The sequence below is a fragment of the Podarcis melisellensis genome (genome assembly GCF_964234715.1).
Source record: "Podarcis melisellensis genome assembly, chromosome: 3".
In the NCBI taxonomy this organism is placed as follows: domain Eukaryota; kingdom Metazoa; phylum Chordata; class Lepidosauria; order Squamata; family Lacertidae; genus Podarcis; species Podarcis melisellensis.
In genome coordinates this window covers 12458046-12481326 of record NC_138530.1, presented here as the reverse complement: position 1 = coordinate 12481326, position 23281 = coordinate 12458046, and the positions used below count along the sequence as shown (strand labels likewise).

Below are 23281 nucleotides of genomic sequence, written 5' to 3'. Positions count from 1 at the left end.
ATCCAGATTCCCCCCACCCTTTTAATTAAGAGATTATTTAAACAAGTTACGCCCTGATGAAGTACCATTTCCTCTAGGGTAAGCCCAGCCATTGTGTGCTTCCATGTTCTCGTGGAGATGTTTATAATACTGCTGAAGCAGAACTGCCAAATATACGCTGGGCGTCTTTTGCTGCTTTCAACTGCCAAGGCCTTTCTGAAGGATGCAACCTAGAAGGCCCAGCTTGACCTTACCAAGGTCATGGGAATTGTTGGTGCTGCACACCATCGCTTCCCAGATCTGGGCTGTTGATCATCCTCTTCCCTCGTCCATCACATTCTGTAGTAAGTACTTTCACCCATAAAAACACACTTCTCCATTGCAAGTGTCCCTGTTTCCCAGGGACAGTCCCAGATTTACAGAATCACACCTGTTTTCATTGGAGAAATGTTGGATGTTGGAGTTATGCAACCCCTGAGCCAAGGAGATAAGTAACTTTACAACCTCTAGAAGACATCTGAAGTCAGCCCTGTATAGGGAAGTTTTGGGACATTTAATGTTTTCTTGTTTTTTTATATATGTTGGAAACAGCCCAGAGTGGGTGGGGCAACTCAGTAAGATGCAGGGTAGAAATATAAAATGTTGTTGTTGTTGAATAGGGTGCCTCTATTTTCACTGGATAAATGTTGGAAGGAATGCCATTGTCTCCCGAGACAGATAGATGCCAACTGCAACTCATTGAGAAATGGCAGAATTACATATTGGAAGGGGCCGCCTCTTTTTATACTGCCCACCCATTTGCTCCTGTGGGGAGGTAGTAGGTTCAGGAAAACCAGGATATTATTAGGCCTCTTGCCCAAAATGTTGTTGATCAGCCACTCAAAGGGCACATTTTAATCTTTCGAATTTCTAGAGATTACATTGGTACCTTGGTAGTCGAACGCCTTAGTTGTCGAACAAATCGGCTCTCGAATGTCGCAAACCCAGAAGTGAATGTTCCGGTTTGTGAACGTTTTTGGGAAGCCGAATGTCCGAAGCTCCTGCAGCCAATCGGAAGCCGTGCCTTGGTTTTCGAACCGTTTGGGGAGTCGCACGGACTCCCAGAATGGATTAAATTCAAGAACTAAGGTACGAGTGTAGTTACAAAATTTTAAATGCCAACCTCACAAATGTCATTCTCACAGAATTTGCATTTGGGGGAAAATGAACATCATTAAAAAATTTGGTGGCTGAAAAAAATCCTGAAAGGCAACATGCTCTATTCCCTGTTTCTTTTCCCTCAAACTTTCCTAATGGCAACCTTAAGTATCCATGAGAGCCAACCAATACTTTTACCACCCATTTGAATAAATGAAGTCAGTAAAAAGTCTACTGTCTGCAGAACTGAGTAGCAGCCTTATGTGTTTTATTACACTAAAACTTCAGTGTTGTTGCATTTACCACAAAGGATTCTGGGTGGATTTGGAACTAATCATTGTACAGGGCTAGTATACAGCCCAGTGTTATCTGAATAAACAGGGAAACATATGCTCTTAGTTTGCTCTAAGAACAGTGCCTGCTTCAAGAAGTTTCAAAAGGAAATGCAACAGCTCCCACACCCAAGTAAAATAGCAGTGTACAAAAAGCAGTGGCTGTGACTCACACAGAAGATACCTGCAGTAGCGGGTGACACAAGTGTCCCGATTTTCTAGGGACAGTCCCAGAATTACGAAAGCCACCCCAGCTTCTGATTTGATCCTGGAATGTCCCTATTTTCCCCGCCAGTATTGGATACCCAGTAGTGATGTATGGAAGTGAGAGCTGGACCATAATGAAGGCTGATCGCCGAAGAATTGATGCTTTTGAATTCCAGTGCTGTAGGAGACTCTTGAGAGTCCCATGGACTGCAAGAAGATCATACCTCTCCATTCTTAAGGAAATCAGTCCTGAGTGCTCCCTGGAAGGACAGATCATGAAGCTGAGGCTCCAGTACTTTGGCCACCTCATGAGAAGAGAAGACTCCCTGCAAAAGACCCTGATGTTGGGAAAGATGGAGGGCACAAGGAGAAGGGGATGACAGAGGACCAGATGGTTGGGCAGTATTATCGAAGCTATGAACATGAGTTTGACCAAACTGCGGGAGGCTGTGGAAGACAGGAGTGCCTGGCGTGCTCTGGTCTGGGGTCACAAAGAGTTGGACACAACTAAACAACTAAATTGGATACCTGTGGTGAACCACTGAACTATGGACACTTCTGCACATCTTCTGCTTGGATAAGGCTCCCAGAGAGCTCCTCTAAAAAGAAAAGAAGCACCAGCCGTTTGACTCGGTGCACAACCAATTACCGCTCTTGTCAGGGAAAAGGGGCCTGATCAGAGGTTCAAATCTCTCAAGCACAGCTGAGAAATGCCCTGAAATCTTAAGGGGATGAGGGTGGCATAGATAAGCGGTTCCTTGACGGAGCCTTGTGGGAGGCTCACACCGCTTGTTAGCAACGGTGACTCATAAAAGCTCCCCCAAGGTGCTGTGAGGAACCTAGTCAACAACTTCCCTCATCACTTGTAAGCACACAGGTACTCTGCTCCAACGTCAAAGGAAGTGGGATATGGATCCGGAAGTGGTTATTAAAATTGGCTCTTAATTCTGTTTTTGCATGTTGCTTCTGATGTGTCTGGGGCTGACAGCTCCATATCCGCATTTGTTTACATCCTTTTTATTAAAATGAATGGGGTGTTGGGGGGTAGTATCTTTGGTGGGTGACACATCATGCTCCTTTTGGGGTAGTTTGTCCACCTTTGACCCCCACCCTGTATTCAGCTCTCAGATGTGGCTCCTAGAAACTACCAGCATGTGACAAAGCATGTGTGGGTATCTGATGGGTCTTGAACCTTCAGTGAGTTAGGGACTTCTCCTGCATGCAAAGACAGGCTCTGGCGGATCGAGCAGACAGGACCAATAGGGGGTCCAACAGCCGAAAATGTGGTTATAACACATGGCGCAGAGGGAAGTGAGGTGAAGATTGGAACTTGTCAACCTAGGAAGGTAGCCCATCTAGAAGGAAAACTCTGATCCTAAACCTGCCTTGCACAATATCCTTGGGAGAATGGCTCAGGAGTAAACCCTACACAAATCCAGAGTGAAGGCCCTAAAGCCGTTGGATGGCATCTTGTACGCTTCCTTCCAGCAACTCCAGCAGCCAAGCTGGTGTCAAATGCATTGCTCTGCTTTGAGCAGAGAAGGGTTCTTATCTGGGCAGTCCAGGACCTCCATGCTTCCTGCCCAGGCTTGCACCCTGGGGAGCTCCCTTCAGTGCTGACAACACAGCGGTTTCTGACTTCACCCCTGGAGGCGCACTCCATTGTCTCTCAGAACGGATGGATGCCAGCGACGATGACATTTATATGCCACCTTTTCCTTATGTGAGCTCAATAGCAGTTGGGACATATTATTTTGGAGCTAGTGAAAGCGGCTTCCTTATTTACTCAAAATGAGTATCCCATGCTGTCTTCAGAATCACATGTAGCTTCTCTCTCCCTTTCTCTGTGTGTAACAATAAAATCAAGGTGGCTGTATAGGAAACAGAACCCCCATGCTCACCCCAAACCTGGAGCCATTTCCCCACTAAATACACTCACAACAGACCATTACTGTACATTTTAATGTTATTTGTTATGTCCAGCAAAGGAACTGATATGGGTACATTCTATGATTCTGAGAGGAAATCTCTTGGAAGGAATGACAGGAATAAATAATAATAAAAATACACAGTGCAAAATAATAATAATAATAATAATAATAATAATAATAATAATAATAATAATAATATGCCAGCGATGAAAGGGTCAAGAAGCCCCTCTCCCTCCTTCGCACAAGGATTCTGCTTCATACTGCAGCCCCTTTGGCTGCTTGCAAGGAGGGGGGCGCAAAAACCAGGGGCTGATGGGAAACCAGGACTTGGGCCTCGCCGAAGTGGTCAAGCGGCGACTGGCCCGGCCGAAAGAGACGAACCAATCCCTCCCCCGCTCCACCAAGCAGCGCCTACACGCGGGGCGCGCAGGGATGAAACGCAGGCGCCTCCCGCCTTCTCTCCGGCACGCAGGGGAGGGCCGTTCCGCCGAGGGAGCCCCTCCTTCGCGCGCCCCCCCCCAACCACCTGAAACGTGAAGAAGTGGTACATCCCAGGCCGGGCGCGAGAGCTTGCCCCATCCCGGACTGGCCCACTCAGAAGGGAGCGCCAAGGATGCGCTCAAGGGCGCGCGGAGCCCTCCTCCGGGACCGTCGCGAGGGTGGTCGAGAAACCGCGCCTCCACACGCGCCCCCCCCCCTCGTTGGCGCGCGGGTCTGAGACCCGAGTCATTGGGCCCACACGTTTCTCTTATGCGTTACGCGTGTAGAAGCCTCGTCCGCTGCGGAAAGCGGGGAAAGAGCCCCGCGACTCCGCGGCCATCGCCTTCCCCGCCGCGCGCCCTCATCCCTCCCTGCTCCCTCATTCGCTGGGCAGCCGCGCGCGCTCGTGCCCTCGTCTCCATTGTGAAGCGCGCTCGCGGGGCTGTCTGTATGTGCGCGCGCGAACGCGCAGGAGTACGAGCGTTCTGTCCCCGCCCCCTTTTCCCCTCCTCTCCTCTCTCAATCAGTGCAGCTGTCGCTGTGCGGGCGGGCATCGGAGGGGCGGGCAGGCAGGCCGGCTGGCTGGCTGGCTGCGGATTCCTGCCGTCCACTCCCTTCAACCCCCCTCCTCCTCCTCGCTAAACGCCACCCGCCGCCATCCATTGCTAGCCTCCTCCTCTGCCGCGGAGCCGCTGCCTGCTGCTCGGATCTCCTCTTTTCTCAGCCTGCCCCCTCCCTCCCTCCTTCCTCCCCCCTCCCTCCTTCTCTCTGCCAGCTCCAGCCAGAGAGGCTGCTGCTTCTTCTCGCTGCCTCTTGCTGCATCATCACCATCACCACCATCATCATCGCCACCCACCCACCCACCTCCTCCTCCTCCTCCTCCTGCACTTCGCCACTGCTGAGAGAGAGGGAGCGCGCCGCATTGCATACAAGGGCGAAGGAGATCGGACACCCCCCGGCCCCCCACCAGCACCACCACCCTCGCCAGGAGAGGTAGGCGATTTCGTTCCAGCTTGCTTAAACCGAGCGAGAGGGTTATGCGTAGATTTGGGGGTGGGGTGCGGGGCTTGCCTTCCCCTTGCGGATCGGGGCACCGGGGATCGCAGAGACGTTGGCACTCGGTCGCCGATCTCTGTCTGGGTGGCTGGTGTCGTGGGGCTGGTGGCGCTGCGTGGAAAGGGGCCGCGGTGGCGCTGCAGCGGCTGCGGGTGATGGGGGAGCCCTTTCCGCAGGGACGGAGATCGCCCTCCCTCGAGGGTCACGGTGCCCGGCGGGCGAGTAGATGCCTCTCTCCTGCGAATAAACGCTTCCAGCATCGCTGCAGTAGCAGCATCGCCACGAGGGCTAACTTAGCCCCCCTCGCTTGCTGCCTCGCCCCGTTTCCCCGGGACGATCGGTGGGAACCGGGGTCTGGCATTGCCCGTAAGAGGTTGATCCAGGTCCGGGAGAGGCGGGTGACACCAAGCCGGAGACGGCGCACTAAAAGGAGACGCGGCGGCGCAGCATCCCCGGCGAGCGACCTGGGCGGCTTGCTGGTTCGCGTAACGGTCCGTGGGTTGCAAAACAGGCGTGGTCGGTTGCTCCCTAGTCTGCCTCATTGTCTCCCTCCTCCTCTTTGCACCCAGTGGCTTGGAAGAGAGGGACTGGGGGGTCAGGCAAGCTTCCTCTCCCCCCACCCTTCATACTTCAACAGGTTTGTGCAAATGGATCCATTTGGGGAACAGAGGTGGAAAGCGGATTGGGAGGGGCTTATTCTTCCTGATCATAATATGCATTTAAAAAGTCGCTTTCCCTATTGATTTACCTATCTGTATTAGATGTGAGGACACCCCCCCACCTCCACCTGTCCCCACCCTCGCCCTCACCTGCCTCCATTGCGATTTCTCCCTTGGGGAGGTCTTTATTATTTTCGGAAGCGTGAGTGTGCGTGCGTCAAAGGTTGGGGGGAAAGACTCTGGATCAGACGTGTGTCTTAAATTATTTTACTTCTCCACCAACGCCCCCCCCTCCAAAAACATTTCTCTCTCTTTTTTGATGCCTGGCCAGAAATGCAGCAAAATGCCTCTGAATCCCTCCCTCCTTCTCTGGGACACATTTTGCATGAAAATCTCTCCCTCCCTCCCTCCCTTGGGCATTACCACAGCCCCACCCTGCAGAAAACCAGGTCCAGTTTTCCCTCCCCCTTTCCCTTAATGCCAAGGGGACTGGATCGCGACTGCTTTGTCACTGGAAACCTTTCCCACCCATCCTCTCCGCCAGCCCCCACCCCACAACCCCAGCTGTCATATTATGCAGATATCTCTATAGGAACTGTTGGCATCTCCACTTATTCCACCAGCCCCATTCCCCTCCCCTCGCCCCACGGTCTCTTGCAATGAAGAGGGGAGTAATGTGATTGCAGCCCTGCAGATCTAATGCGGTCAGATGGGAGTCCAGCCTGCAGCTGTGGAAGATTAATCTGATACTACAAAAAGTAGCGCCATAAGGGAGGGGTTGCATTAGGGGGCAGAGTGTTGTGCATGGCGAGAGGCGATGGCTGGGCATTTCCCTTCGCATCCGGACTGTTCTGCAGGCCGCTGGAAGGAGCCCAAGGCGGAGAAGTCAATCCCAGCTGGGTGTTGTGGGTGAAAATGCCCTTCCATATTGGAAAGGATAGCAGGTTCCACTTAACCGCTCCTTTTCGCCCGTTGCCCTTTCTCGTGAAACTCCGGGTGACACCACACAAAAAATTATCAAAATTAAAATGGTGCAGCTGATTGTGTCTGGATACGTTGAAATAGATCGTGCTCATAGCTGCGTCTCAGAGAAAACTCCGGATAGCCATTTATTTCCATTTGACGAGGGCATATATTTTTTATGTCTGCTGTACATTATTTGAAGAGGAAGAAATCAGCAAGTTGCGTTTAAAGGTGTTAGTGCTGTACCCATTATTTTCTGATCATTGGAAGAATTAGTTTGTTCTGTTTCTTACCTCTTTTGCCGATCGTTTTATGGATTTTGCTGGGGGATGGAGAACAGAAATCCTACATTATTACAACCATCACTTAATTACTCACCGTCATAAAAGGCACCGGATTCTGTGTATTCCTTGCAAATTTAGACCGTGGATGCTAACTGGGCCAACACCGTATCGGGAAAAGAAGGCACACTTGAGAGATTAAAGCAGAGCAGACAAGTCTCTGACAGACAGACTCCTTGACAGCCACATTTTATTTTTATTAGCTTTGACAAACCTTATCCAGGGTAAGCCTTGCCGTAGAGTAGCAATGTGCAACATCTGCATAGCTCTGTTGAAGTATTCAAAGTGCTTCTTGTGCTTTATCTTGTAATTCTTACAACCACCATGGAAGAAAGTCAGAATTACTAATATTCACCACAATGCGGATGGAAAGGAGTGAAGCTGAAAGTGCCTAAGGCCATGTAGTCTGCCCATGGCAGTGGTGGGACTTGAAGCTTCCTAATTCACCGCAGCCTCTTTGGATATCCAAATTGCATTTCATAGAATCATAGACTTGGAAGGGACCCCCAAGGGTCATCTAGTCCAACCCCCTGCAATGCAGGAATCTTTTGCCCAACGTGGGATTTGAACCCACAACCCTGAGATTGAGAGTTCCATGCTCTACCGACTGAGCTATTCCACCTCTCATTTATGTAATTTCAGAATGTAGTGAGCTGGATGTTGTTTTATTGTTTCGGCTCTCTCCTCTGACAATTTTCTTTTTAAAACCCTTGCAATTTTATTGTTTACCCTTGCATTAAAATGCGATAGGGATCCTCTTCCTTTCCAGACTTATCCACTCAGGCCTCCGTGGGCTTATGGCAAGATTGTTCTGCATCATAAATATTGAATGAATCGACAGGATGTGCCAGGAAATGGAAAAAAAAACAACAGAGAGCAGCCTCTTAGGGTGCTTGGAGATGCATAGAAGAAGCGACTTTTTAAAAGGATTAGAGGTATTAGTGACTGAGTGCTGCTGTTCTTTTATGATAGCTAGGACTGGAACCTCCATGTTCCAAGGCAGTTTATCATTGATTATGAGGCAGCAGGGTCAAACAGCTAGAGGTGACCTAGCTCCATCATGCCCTCTCTTGTGATCCGCTGTGTGGCCCTTGACTGAGCTCTGTTGGACACAGAGAGCTGTGCTAGACGGATCTTTTGTCTGGCTCAGCAAGGCCAGTTTGGCTTTTAAGTGCAGCCGTCACGGTTTCTCTATTGGAAATTGATTGGAATAGAGCATTGTTTTTTCCAGCCCGTGTGTTATTTGTCTCAATTAGATGCAGCTTCTCAGCACAAACGGTGCACTGTGTGGTGTGACCAACGCATGCACACAGGCGGAGGGCCACATGGATTTAAAGGTGGCCCAGGCAATAGATTGTTTGCGGTTTTATTTTAAGAAACGGCATCAGTGCGACGGCGTCACGGGGGACCATTGGCGTTTTGAGTAAGAAACCAGGTGCAAAATCACCAGCCGAGAAAAACACTTGCATGCACTCCGATGCCTCAAGGGTGAGAGAAACAAGTGCGGTGATGGCAGCAGGGGCGGCAGCTAGCAGAAGCAAGCAGGCAAGGGATCTTGGTCCTTGCAAAGCAGAGAAAGATATTCATTTGAAGCTGGAGCAAGCGGTAAAGATTTTCCTGGACTGTACCCCTTCATGTTCCTGTTGGTAATGATGGTGGCTTGTGTGTGTGTCAGGGGGAAACCCTCTTTGGACTTGCACTTAAAAACAATCAGCTGCAGAATGGTCACAGGGAGAAAGCTGGTCTGAACCCTTCTCTCTTACACACAAGTTTTCTGCATGCAAGTTTTTGTTCAGTGGAGATTCAAACATAAAACTCATCACCTGATGCCTGAACTGTGTCCAGATAAAGCTGCATGGTTTGCGTTCAAATGCACACATAAATAGAGACAATGCATGTATTTTTGTAAACTAAGAAATATTGAATAAAGGTATTTTTTATTGTTGTTTTTAAATGCATATGTGAATGTCGTAAATTAACTGAACAGTCACGGTGGCACAAAGGGGTTGGGTTTGCCTGGGGTGCATCAGTGGCTACTGGAGTTATCAACTTGGTGACCATGCAAACCGGCTGTCTTGCTGGGCAGGTTATAAACAGTACCTTCCTGACATGACATGAGCTTGAGTTGTGCATGTATTGTTATGATGTTTTATCCTGCATTTTATCCTTGTAGCTGCTTAATGCAGATCTGAACCTTAAACATAACACTTAAACTTTGGCAGAGTAATTCAGTCATTTACACACAGTTAAAATGACTTTGTGAATTTTGTTTTTATCGTTCGCTTTAAATATTGTAATATCGTCCCATGTTTGGGACGAAGGCACGATTTAGAAACTTTCAAAGTAAAACATTTGCTAAGCAACAAAAAAGATGCACATTTGAAAAAGCAACCGCACCTCAAAGATGCTGTGTCAGTGATCTGTATGACAACCCTGCAAGGTAGATAATAAAATCATAGAATTGTAGAGTATGAAGAGACTCCAAAGGTTCTCTAGTCCAACTCCCTGCAATTCAGGAATCTCAACTATTAGCTTTTCTATCGTCTCACAGCCACCCCCTGCCCAAATCACTACTTGCTGGCTCTCCCAATTTTGCTTATCAGTATCACCCACTCACCATCACGGTGAGGCAAGGTAGCAGCAACTGAAAGCCACCTGCCATTTTATTTACCCATAATGCCCCAACGTAGCATTGTTCCGGGGCATTGTGGGAAATTTAAAATGAAAGGCTGTATATTAGGCATGGATTCATCTTCTGCCACCAAATGATCCCATGGATGGGGGAATGTTTGAGAGGGAGACCCAAGGCAGGTGTCAAATCCTGTGACCTCGCCAGTGTCCTTGAGCCTCAGGAGCTGTCAAAGGGTGACACCTGATAGACGCCAGCTGATGTCAGAAGCAAGAGTCAGAGCTTCCTAGTCTGCAGCTGCTTTTCTGGGCTTGCAGTCCTAGCCATGCCTACCCCGAATTCAAGTCCTGCTGAATACCGTGGGGCTTACTCCCAGGTAGCTGGGGTTAGGGTTTGCAGCCTTAGCCACTGTGGTTACTGAAATCGATGTCATTTATGGTTTGAGAGAGTTGATAACCCTGAATGGTGAGAGCTATTCATGTGGCATTTTCTCACTGAAAGAAAAAAAGGAATGAGTATTATGTTGAGGGGAAGGAGGTCATGGTTGTGGTTTAAATGTTTTCCAGCAACATCCCAGCCATCCACCATGTAAATCCATGCCACTGAAGCTGAATTTTCACAGATGTGCGGGTCGTTGTACCCTGATTTCCGGGATCAGTAGATGAGGGGATTGTTGGCCATTTTCTGCTGGGAACCAGTTGAGAAAGTCACTTCCCCCCCTGCTGATGTGTTTGGAAAATGTCTCAGTGAGGTTATGGAAAATCCAGCAGAAGTCCCATGAGTGACCCCACATGCTCACAGTGTCACACATTCTCTCTCTCTCTCTCTCTCTCTCTCACACACACACACACACACACAAATCAGAATTTGAGAGTCATGCATTCATTGAACACTTTCCCTTATCTTGGGACTAGTCTTTGTAGTTTTTAAGGAGGAAGTCTGGTGATGGTTCCTGTGACATTTAAATTTTGCACTCTGATTGTGTTTAGAGGGGTTTTTTTTGCATTTTTAATGACAGGGCAAGTTTGTGCATGAAAACATTTAGAATCAGGGAAACCATGAAAACTGCGAGGAACGAAATCTTACAGGCTGTATTCAGCTTCCCCATACGCCCACTCTGTTCTTGTTTAATGAGAGTGCTCCTTGTAGAAAGGGGAAACAACAACAATTTCTCCACCGTGGCCTACTCTGACTGGCAGCATTTCCTACTCTGGCTGGCAGCACCTCTCTGGAGTCAAAGGAGATGCCAGGGAGTAAAAGGAGGACCTTCTGCATGCCAAAGCATGCACCCTATCACTGACCTATGGCCCATTAATGCATCTACAGCACTTGCTTCCAGATAAGCGTAAGCAGGATCGCAGCCTTCAATTAAAAAAATAATAATTAAGAATCTTGAAGTGCCCATATATCTTACCTAATATTGCCACGATGAACCTGTAGCACGAATACAAACTGCAGCAATCCTACCAGTTGTAACTTGCAAGCTACGGTGTATTTGTCTAACTCAGCATGGTCTTACAACGTCTCCTATAAAGTTTCCTATAAAATGGACTCAAATCAAACTCGCCCAAGAAGGTTCCTGGTGGCTCAGTGCCCAAACTACATTTCCCAGTGCTTTCCCCGCCTCTGAGAAATTTCTGCGGAAGGAGGGCCCGATGGTCAGATCTCCCATCTCGTTTTTCCTGGAAAACATCCAGTGGAAATGTGTACTTGGTTCTGGAGAGCTAAAGAAGCAGAGCACGTCCGCAGCTAGAGGGACACGTTTTATATAAGTCAGGAATACAGTCGTACCTCGGTTGACGAACGCCTTTCGACTCAAACATTTTGGCTCCTGAACGGCGCAATCCCGGAAGTGAGCGTTCCAGTTTGCGAATGTTCTTTGGAAGCTGAACGTCCTCCGCGGCTTCCGATTGAGAGCAGGGAGCTCCTGCAGCCAATCGGAAGCTGCGCCTTGGTTTTCGAACGTGATCAGGGAGTGTTGTGAGACACAGGGGTGCTTTCATGTATCCAAACTTCTGATTAACAGACACTCTTGGAGAGTTTTGAGGTTGCTTGTGTTATGGATGCTGTGAGATTTTGTGTGTGCCTGCATGACTTTTGTGACGTGGTGGCCCCCGAGATATAATCACCTCCAAGAGGAGGCTTCTCAGAGGATATATTTGTTGGTCTTCTGGTGCAGAAAAGCATTTGCAGTTGGGCGAATTGTTCTGTCTTAGTAGATTTGGTTTGGTCACACTGTGTATTCTTTTTATTATTATTATTAAAGATCTTCTTGTTTTACAGAAGTATGTGTAATATCTCTCGTATTTTTTCCATGTAACATTTTTACAAATCAGTTTCATTTGTTGAGACATTGGGGGGGGGAGGGGGGGTCGGGTGGCGATGTTCTATTTTGCTTAATGCATGTAGGGTTTGGTGTCAGCGTTGCTCGTGCTGTTCAGTTGTGTTTCTTTGGTGGTGAGAGAGGTTGGGGTTGGTCTAGGGTGTGGCTGTTCATTTGTGGTTGGCTGTGGTGGTCCTTGTTTTCGTGTCAAAACAAAAAAAAATCCTTCCAGTGGCACCTTAAAGACCAACTAAGTTAGTTCTTAGTATGAGCTTTCGTGTGCATGCACACTTGTTTTCGTGTGTGAGTGGGGTGGGTGGGTGTTTTGGATCAGGTTAGCCATTTAATTTGTATGCTGTTGGTGGATTATTGTCATTGTCTTGTTGGGCTGTGTATGTGATAAAGGGGAGCCATACCGGGGTGAAGGCATCTTCTTCTGTTTGTCCCCGTGTCGGTTTCAGTTGAATCCAGATCAACGAAAAGAAAAGAACTCACACTGTGTATTCTGAAACCCTGGAGAAGAGCCACCGCAAGTCAGTCTGGACCAGGCTTTCCCAAACTTGGGTCTCCAGCTGTTTTTAGACTACAACTCCCATCATCCCTGTGATGGGAGTCATGGATGATGGGTGTTGTAGTCCAAAAACAGCTGGAGACCCAAGTTTGGGAAAGCTTGGTCTAGACTATGTTAGATGGACCATTGGGTTGATCCACACAAACTTTCTTTGCTGAGACATGGCATGTTGTTGTTGTTTAGTCGTTTAGTCATGTCTGACTCTTTGTGACCCCATGGACCAGAGCACGCCAGGCACTCCTGTCTTCCCCTGCCTCAGTTTGGTCAAACTCATGCTGGTAGCTTCGAGAACACTGTCCAACCATCTCGTCCCCTTCTCCTTGGGCCCTCCATCTTTCCCAGCATCAGGGTCTTTTCCAGGGAGTCTTCTCTTCTCTTGAGATGGCCAAAGTATTGGAGCCTCAGCTTCAGGATCTGTCCTTCCAGTGAGCACTCAGGGCTGATTTCCTTCAGAATGGAGAGGTTGGATCTTCTTGCAGTCCATGGGACTCTCCAGAGTCTCCCCCAACACCATAATTCAAAAGCATCAATTCTTCGGCGATCAGCCTTCTTTATGGTCCAGCTCTCACTTCCATACATCACTACTGGGAAAACCATAGCTTTAACTATACGGACATGGCATGTTAGGACCTGTGAAAATTAACATAGGTACGTAAAGGAGAGCCTTGTCAGAGCAGACCAAACACCCATCTACTGCAGTGTCCTCTTTCTCAAGAGTGTCCAGCCAGATGCCTTTTGGAAAACCCGCAAGCAGGGCGTGAGGGCAATAGCCTCCTCCTGTCTTTGTCCCACAGCCTCTTAGTATTCAGAGGCAGACTGCACCTGAGGGTGCTTCCAGGTGGGTTTTTGTCATGGAATGGATATTCTTCAAGCATGCCCTTCTTTTTGCAGCCACCTCACAATGCTGTGGGCATCAGAATGCCAGGTCATATACCTCCCTGTTTAAACCAGATTTTTCTCCTTCCGCAGACCATCTTTTTTTAAAAAAGCCAACTGTTGCCAACAGCCCATTTGCAGTATCTCTGTGAGCAATATGTAATGTTAAGCCCCCAAATGGAAGCATTATGATTCAAGAGGCAGCATTAAGCCATTCCGGCTACTAGCCATTATTAATAGCCTTGATGAAATTGTCTATTTAAAAAAATAGCAAAGAAAACCTGGAACTCTTTCTCCCTTAGATCGAGGGAGTTGTGTTTTTTTGCAATGGAGGAGTATTCTGTAATGGGCCCGGTCAGATGGGCGGGGTACAAATATTATTACAGTCATATCTTGGAAGTCGAACGGAATCCATTCTGGAAGTCTGTTTGACTTCCAAAACGTTCAGAAACCAAAGCACGGCTTCTGATTGGCTGCAGGAAGCTGCTGCAGCCAATCAGAAACCGTGTCGGACGTTCGGCTTCCAAAAATAGTTTGCAAGCCAGAACAGTCACTTCCGGGTTTGCGGCGTTCGAGAGCCAAAACGTTCAAGAACTAAGCTGTTTGAAAACCAAGGTACAACTGTATAATAATAATAATAATAATAATAATAATATAACGTAAACCTCAATTTACAGTACAAAGAGGCACAGCCCAGACACAGGTTTGCCACCTCAATGAGAGCTAAACATCTTCTGTCCACACAGCTGTGGAGCATGTCTAACAATCACCTGTGTGCCTTTTCAGGAACATCTGGATTTTAAAAATCCGCACACTTTCCTAAACAATGGGAGTGGTGTTGGGGTCACTCCAATGACATAACTTCTTCCAGATGTTCGGAGGGGAACGGAGTTTGTTAAAGATAAAACCGCACGGCAAAGATTACAAACAGAAACACGACTGAAACGGCACAGCTTAAGGAAAGGGGTGGGAAACACCTTTCAGCCTGGGGGCCATATTCTCTTCTTCGCAACCTTTTTTTGGGGGGGGCGGAGGAAATGTGAGCAGAGCAAGGGGTGTAAATTTTACCTTTGTACAGCAGGCTAGTTTCCACACACACTTGGGCAAATCTCTCTATACTCTCCATACAGATAAACAAGCTGGAATACCAGAGTTCAAGGACACATTCCAGCCAGGCAAAAACTCTCAGCGTACAAAGCCAGGACTGGCGAGGGGTGTGGCCTATGGAGAGTTCAGAGGGCCACATAGAGAGGTCTTGAGGGCCACGTCCGGACCCTGCTTCAGAACTTAGAATCATAGAATTGTAGAAGGGACCTCAAGGGGCCTCTACTCCAAGCCCCTGCAATGCTGGCATCTTTTGTCAGATGCGGGGCTTGAACCCATGAAGCTGAGATTAAGATTCTGATTCTCTAGCGACTGAGCTATCCCAAGGAACACATGTGAGACTAAGGAAGCAGTTGGGCTGGTTGTTAAGCAGGAAGGCTGGCAAGTGGTAGACATCTGGCCTGGCTGAGGTCTTATCGCTGCCGCCCTCTTTGTGTTTTTCCCCTAGTGGGCCTGCAGTCAGTTCTAGCGGAATACATTGCAGTTTAGATAAAGGTAAAGGGACCCCTGACCATTAGGTCCAGTCGTGGCCGACTCTGGGATTGCGGCGCTCATCTCGCTCTATAGGCCGACGGAGCCGGCGTACAGCTTCCGGGTCATGTGGCCAGCATGACTAAGCCGCTTCTGGCGAACCAGAGCAGCGCACAGAAACGCCGTTTACCTTCCCACCAAAGTGGTATCTATTTATCTACTTGCACTTTGACGTGCTTTTGAACTGCTAGGTTGGCAGGAGCTGGGACCGAGCAACGGGAGCTCACCCCATCACGTGGATTCGAACCGCCAACCTTCTGATCGGCAAGTCCTTGGCTCTGTGGTTTAACCCACAGCGCCACCTGCGTCCCTTACATTGCAGTTTACTTTGGCACAAAACTGGGTGGAGAGCCAGGTGTTGGTGGATGCCAGCTTCCGTCAGCTGCAGCCAGCATGGGCAATGGTCAGGGAGGCTGGGAGCTATTGCCCAGCATCTGGTGGGTCATAGGTTCCCCATCCTTGGATGGTAGAATTGAAACCTGTGTGTCCCCTGGGTGTTTCTGTTGGGACACCATGATACTGATAATTGCCGTGCATCCGAAGAACATTCGCTGATTAAAGCTGCAATAGGGAAAGGCAGGCTTTGGTCATTATTGCCTGAAATTAAGGAGGTAGTGCTCTTAAGATTGCTGCGGTGTAAATTTAAACGAGATATTAAGAAAAAGTACAAGGAAGCGGAACAAGTTCCTTGGGGGAGCAGTGGAATCTTCTGTGGAGGTTTTAATGGGTTCACATTATACACCAGCAAACTCCGAAGAAAACCGCTAGCATATAATTATTGTGCAGAACTTCCATACGAATAAGCTGCGCTTTTGGATGACTAATCTTGTCTGTATGTTAAATTCGCATTTGAGTGAAAAGCCTATTCCACTAATATAATGGGGAAATTTAAGAGTCTTGTCAACCACTTGAAACTTTCAAAGAATTAAACATTTTAAGAAGATGGATTCTATGCTTTTTAAAAAAAACCCAGTTGATTGATTAACTGAGGCTGCAATCTTTAAATGCAGTGGGACTTCTGAGTAAACATGCATATGATTTTGTCCTGTTTCGTCCTTTCCTATAAGTCCACAAAAGTTAAAGGTAAAGGTAAAGGTACCCCTGACCGTACGGGCCAGTCGTGTCCGACTCTTGGGTTGCGTGCTCATCTTGCTTAAGAGGCTGGGAGCCGGCGCCGTCCAAAGACACTTCCGGGTCACGTGGCCAGCGTGACGAATCTGCAGCTGGCGGGCCGGCACCAGCGCAGCACATGGAACGCCGTTTACCTTCCCGCTATAAAGCGGTCCCTATTTATCTACTTGCACTTAGGGGTGCTTTCGAACTGCTAGGTGGGCAGGAGCTGGGATCGAACGATGGAAGCTCACCCCGCCGCAGGGATTCGAACCGCCAACCTTACGATCAGCAAGTCCTAGGCACTGAGGTTTTACCCACAGCGCCACCCACAAAAGTTATAAGTGTACAAATGCACACACATACACTTACTGGCAGAAAATGGATGGTTAAACTCTGTCCCTCCTCCTGCAGCCCACATTATTTCTCTGCGGGGTTAAAAAATGGAGCAGAATGCCCCCTCCCTCCTTCTCCACTAGCCCATTCACTCAAATGCATATCCTTCCATGTGCTCAACTGCATGCAACCCATTCTTCCTTGTAGTTACCAAGGTTTGTGCTTATGTACAAGGCTATATCAGTGGCTACCAGTCACAATGGCTATGTTCTGCCTCTATTGTCAGAAGCAGCATGCAGATTGCAAGTGGGGAGAGTGCTGTTGCTCTCAAAGTTTTGCTTGCGGGCTGCCCCAGTTGGTTGGCAATCAATTAGCTGACAATCAACCAAAGGTTTTTTTCTGCAACCGCTTATGTGTTTATTTGCCTGTTTATTTTTTCTAAAGAGGCTGCTTTCCTGGGCAAGTGCCTGCTCAAAGCGACTTACAAATTAAAATAGAGATAAAAAGGAAAGGTAAAGATAAAAAGGAAAAGTAGACAACATTTTAAGACTTAAAATGGCCACCAAACAATGTTCCACAGAGCTGGAAAGAGCGTGGTTTAGTCAGCCCATCACCCGGTTATTAAACATAATGCCTTGAGGGCCATAAAAAGGAAGTTTTCAGGGGCTCCAGAAAGGCCTGAAATGTAGAAATTTGACACAGGTCCAACAGAATGTGATTTGATACCCGTGGGGCCACTTAGAGAAGGTCCTCTCTCTCGTGGTTATCCCCCTTGCTGTCCTATGGGGTATACTAAAGGAATGGACCACAAGATGGACTCAACAGCACTTGGCTAGATGCTGACCATGTTGTCCCCAATAGGCCTCCAGCTGTATCTGAACTGCATTTAAGTGCAGCCCCACTTAGAGCGCATTGCACCAGTCTAGTCTAGCCCGCATGCGACCAGGACACTGGTCACTGTGGCAAAGACAGCTCCCCGCCCCAGGTAGGAGTGCTGTTGGCGTACCAGCTGAAGCTGCTAAAAGACAGTCCTTGTCACCGATGCTTCCCCAGTCAGCGCAAAATCCAGGAGAAACTCCCAAACTGCCACCCCATCGCAGAGTAGCTGCAAAAAGACCTTCGGGAGCTGTAGATCTCCCTAGGCACAGCGCTTCCATCTTGTTTGGATTCAGTCTCAGTTTGTTTGCCCACATCTGTCCCAGAACAGCCTCCGGGCTCTGGTTTAGGATTCCGCCAGTCTTTCTGAGATCTGAGGGTGGAAAGAAAGGCAGAGCTGAGCATCATCAGCAGACTTGAAAACCAGTCTGTGCACTTAGACCAGAGGACAGCAAACTTACCATGCCTCAAGCTGGTGTCTCCAGCGCTGATCGCGTGGCGGGCTGGAGGGCGGGGGAGTGTGTGCCCATGCACACACGCTATTTCCGGCACACTTCCGGGTCAGAGGAGCACCGGCGCACTTCCGGGTTAGCTTGTGCGCATGTGCACAGGCCTCCTCCGACCCGGATGTGCACCGGAAATAACGCATGCGCAAATACAGTGGTACCTCTGGATGCGAAGAGGATCCATTCCAGAGCCCCATTCGCATCCTGAGTAGAACGAAACCCATGTTTGCGCGTGCACAGGTCACGATTTGCTGCTTCTGCTCATGCGCACGACATCATTTTGAGCGTCTGTGCATGCGTGAGCGGCAAAACCCAGAAGTATCACGTTCTGTTACTTCTGGGTCGCAAACTGAAAACGCTCAACCTGAAGCACATTAAACCTGAGGTATGAGTGTAATGCTTGCGCATGCGCACAAGCTATTTCCAGTGCTCCTCTGACCCGGAAGTGGGCAGCCACACAGTGCAGCGCCGATAAGAGTGGGCGGCAGCAGTGGGCAGCAGGGGTCGCCGTGGGCTGGATAAACGGACTGCGGGTCTTAGTTTGGGGACCCCTGACTTAGACAGTTATACGGAGTCATACCCATTGGTCCATGTAGCTCAGGATTGCCCACACTGACTGGCAGGGGCTCTCCAGGGTTTCCGGAGGGGGGTCGGGTCTCTCTCCCAGTCCTACCTGGGGTTCCTGGGGATAGAACCAGGGACCTTCTGTGTGCAAAGCAGATGCCCTACCACTGAGCTATAGCCCTTCCCCAGGTGAAGTGCATGGGATGGGGTACCTGTGGCCTCCCAGATCTCACTGGAGCACAATTCCTAGCATTTTCAGCTACTGTGGTCAGGGATAATGGGAGTGGGTAGTTCAGTGCCATCAGGAGGGACCCAATTTCCCCACCCCAGCCCTTGTGGGAGCGAGAAACCAGTCCCCTGCTTTCCCCTCTCCATTTGCCGTGGGGCTGAAGGCAAAAGAAGACTCACTCCTTCCAGTCCCTGTCTGTCTTCTCTTTTGAGATGTTTAAAGGATACTTGCAAAACCATATTGAAAAATCAGAACTCCTATTAGAATAAACAAGTTCCGTTTTAAATACTGGAATACTAAATAAGATGGATAACAATGTGTAATAGAAAAAGAAGCATGAAATTAGGTCAAAGGTGTGTGAAAGAAAGTAATAGAAGTGGAAGAAATGGCAATTGAGTAGATTGGAAGTCTAACGCAAAGGTGGGGTGAGGGGTGGTGGATGATGATGGGAAAAGGAACTATCTGTGGGATTGAGTGTAGGTATGTTTGGACATTTTTAAGGATTGTATGAAATGTATGTTTGTATGTTTGTATATTCACAATATGTGTGTATTAATGCTGAATTACTTTAACAATAAAAACTTTTCCAAAAAAAAAAAAAGGGAGACTCACTCCTTTCTCCTCCTTGGGGTAATAATAATAATAATAATAATAATAATAATAATAATAATTTATTATTTATACCCCGCCCATCTGGCTGAGTTTCCCCAGCCACTCTGGGCGGCTCCCAATCAGTGTTAAAAACAGTACAGCATTACATATTAAAAACTTCCCTGAACAGGGCTGCCTTAAGATGTCTTCTGAATGTCAGGTAATTCTTTATCTCTTTGACATCTGATGGGAGGGTGTTCCACAGGGCGGGCGCCACTACCGAGAAGGCCCTCTGTCTGGTTCCCTGTAGCCTCACTTCTCGCAATGAGGGAACCGCCAGAAGGCCCTCGGCGCTGGATCTCAGTGTCCGGGCTGAACAATGGGGGTGGAGACGCTCCTTCAGGTATACAGGACCGAGGCCGTTTAGGGCTTTAAAGGTCAGCACCAACACTTTGAATCGTGCTCGGAAACGTACTGGGAGCCAATGCAGATCTCTCAAGACTGGTGTTATATGGTCCCGGCGGCCACTCCCAGTCACCAGTCTAGCTGCTGCATTCTGGATTAATTGCAGTTTCCGGGTCACCTTCAAAGGTAGCCCCACGTAGAGCGCGTTGGAAGGCAATGGGGTATGGAAGGCAACCTTCCCTTAGCACGCAGCTGAGTGAGCCTCTCCAGAAGGAAGGGTGGGGACCTCTGGGGATCCAGCTGGGGTCTGGGTTTGCCTGGTTTTGGATCCCACATTCAGGGGTTAGGTGGTTAAGTGAAATGATGCTCACTTGTGTCTATGGCCAACCATAACCGTAGAGCGTTCCTCCCAAGAGTGTTTATTTTTTCCAGCTGCGAAAGACCATTTTGCTGGCAGGCAGCCACACGTCTCATAAGAATCCCGTGTCTCAATTAGGACGCCCCCTTCCGCAAAGACCCCACTCGCCTCCCCCCCCCCCCCCCGTATCAGAATCAATGGCTGGCTTGCATATTTTTAAAGATACACGGCAAAGACATTATATTATGCTGGTTCACCTCTTGCATGTGCAAAAACTACAAAGAATCCTGTGACCCTTTAAAGACTTAACATGTTTATTATGTTCCAAACAGCTATTTCTTCTTCTTTTTCCTCCTCCTCCCACCCCACTGGCCCTGCCAGCCCTGCCTCTGACTTCCCTTGCAATAAACAAATATCTAATTAAAGCGTTTCAAGATGATCTGTAGCCGTTCTTGGCAGAAGGAATGGAGCGCAGCTAGGCATAGTGGTGTAAGGAGCAAAGATTTCTAATTAAGCATTGCATTTATAGCGCCGGTGGAATGCAGCGTGAGGTTTAGCTGTTCCTGTTTGCTCTTGAAGGAACCCTTGAAAGATCATGGTTGCAATGACTTTTGAAGGGCGCTTTCAGCCTTGCTCCTTCGCCTCTGAAAAGTCAATGCATCTCTCCAGTTGCAGAGCACTTTTTGCGTGCGCGCCAGCCAGTTCGGTTAGAGCGCTGCACTAGGAACCAGGAGATCAGGGTTCGAATCCCCAGTGCACATTGGGTGAACTTGGGCTAGTCTCTCTCTCTCAGCCTTGCAACTTGCAAGCTGTTGTGATGATTAAACAAGGTGTGTGGGGGAAACTGGTATGCCACTTTGAGCTTCCTTGGAAGAAAGGCAGGACGCATAGCTGTCAACTTACAGATTTGAAAATAAGGGACCAGCAGCCTCAAAAAATAAGGGATCAGCAGCCAAAATAAGGGATTTTAGTCAGCCAGCTGCCAAATGAAGCCTCAAGCGGTGGTTCCCACAGCGCAGCAACCCGGCAAAGGGGATGCAGCAAGGAAAACCACCGTCACCTCTCAGCTGGGAAGCGCTGAGCAAAGGCGAGTCCCCAGACAACGTGTCTGATTTGATCGGCACAAGGCATGCAAGCTCCACCCCCCAGTCGTTCTTAGACTCCTTATTGGGTGAGCAACGCAGCCAAGCAACACAGTTGGAGCCTCCCTCCTCCCTGGCCGGCAGGGAGGGAGGGAGAGGAGCTGCTTCCTTTGAAACCCGGGAAATTTAAAGGACATCATCAATAAAGGATAGCAGCGGGACACGGCGTTGGGATAAGGGAGTTTCCCGCCAAATAAGGGACGGTTGACAGCTATGGCAGGACGTGAGTGTAATAAATACGGTAAAATCAACTTTGGTTTATTTGGAAAGATTTACAACCTGCTTAATCACAAAGCTCTCCAAGCAGTGTACGTTATAACACAATGGTTGAAACGCAGATAAGATGCACAAAGCTGTTTCAAATCAAGAAACATACATAAAGTAATGATCACTAAAATGTAGAGGATGTTTTTTTAAAAAAATAAAAAGCAACTAAATTATATGTATGGGGTAGGCTCGCTAAAATAAAAAAAAAACATTTTGGCAGATTGTGGCAAGAGCACGGTCCACAGCTAAGGAATTCCAAAGCAAAGGTGCTGTCATGCCAAAAAGATAAGACTCCTCAAAAATGTGGAATGAATGTTCTGTGGCAATCACAAAAATATGTGTTCTACATATCGAAGCGCCTGAATCAACACATGTGGGGCAAGTTGACCCCCTCAGAAAACTGATCCACAGGGCCCTTGCTTATGAAGCTTGCAAAAATCAAGAAATGTTCGTACTCTCTCAGTCGTGGCATTTGACTTAACCAGATTTGACAGCTATGAAGCTGGCAGAAAAGAGACGGGTTAGTTTATCATGCCTAACCAGTCTCTCCAACTGCTAATCAAGCTTCAGAGCTCCTGTTCTCCCATTACCACTGATCTCGTGCTGTTTTCTTGCCCTGTGTTCTCCTTCGACGACAGGCCTGAGGAAACCAGGGCTGTGTGTGCCAGGACTGTGAATGGTAAATATAATTATGGGAACTATAGTGATGGGTTCTGAGAGCCGTTAGGAGACACCCTATTTCCTTCCCAGTGCTACAATTCCCAGAGTAGTTTAATAGTCAATCCTTCCTGGAAAACTATAGCTCCATGAGGAGATCAGGAGTCTCTCGACACCCCCTTTATTATTTTTATAATTTATTGAATTTACCATATTTTTTGCTCTATAAGACTCACTTTTTCCCTCCTAAAAAGTAAGGGGAAATGTATATGCGTCTTATGGAGCGAATGCAGGCTGCACAGCTATCCCAGAAGCCAGAACAGCAAGAGGGATTGCTGCTTTCACTGCACAGCGATCCGTCTTGCTGTTCTGGCTTCTGAGATTCAGAATATTTTTTTTCTTGTTTTCTTCTTCCAAAAACTAGGTGCGTCTTGTGGTCTGGTGCGTCTTATAGAGCGAAAAATACGGTATATACTGCCCTATACCCAGAGGCCCTATACCCTTAGCAAAGTACAGTTCCCACAATTCCTTGCAGGGAGCGATGACTGTTAAAGTGATAACAATAGTTCTGCAAATGTTTGGTGCAGATGAGGCCTTATTCCGTTTGTTCTGCTTATTTCATTCTTTGGCATGAAAACCCACAGTTCTGGCCATGCTAGCTTTGAATGCCAAAGACATGTTGGAAGCAAATCGCTTCTGGTGGTTCCATGGCAACCTGCTCTCCTTTTCTTACAAGTGAATTGCCATCACCTTCACAGTGTGCTGTAACCAAGCCTCAATATTTCACTGCTGTTACTCTGTGCACACATTCCATGGAGCAAATCGTTTGTCGACTGCAGTGGAAGCTGGGCTGATTTAGAGCAGCCTGAAAAACCAGCCCACCATTTTCTCCTCCGAGCTCTTAAGGATTCCCCCTTCCCCCTTTATTTCTTCTCCCTTTATTTTGTATTTCTTTCCCCCTTCGTGGAGGAAGCTTGTTTAATTGCTCTCTTTGTGACCTGGGCTCTCGGGAGGAGCTGGTTCCAAATGTTTTTCTCGTTTGCAGCCAGAGATTTGTACAATGTGACCTCATGCTAGGAAAGGGTGGATCGCCTTATAATGTGGGAAACGCAGAGGACGGC

At 48.2% G+C, this 23281-nt stretch overlaps 1 protein-coding gene across 2 annotated transcripts in view; it reads left to right on the top strand.

Annotated features, from left to right (window-relative positions):
• The first annotated feature begins 4938 nt into the window (after positions 1–4938).
• The window catches only part of SPTBN1 (spectrin beta, non-erythrocytic 1), a 218559-nt gene continuing 200216 nt past the window's right edge, over positions 4939–23281 (top strand). For both annotated transcript variants that reach the window (XM_081903579.1, XM_081903577.1), the window contains exon 1: positions 4939–5059. The gene's annotated coding sequence lies outside the window, so the exon portion shown is untranslated. The remainder of the gene's footprint in view (positions 5060–23281) is intronic.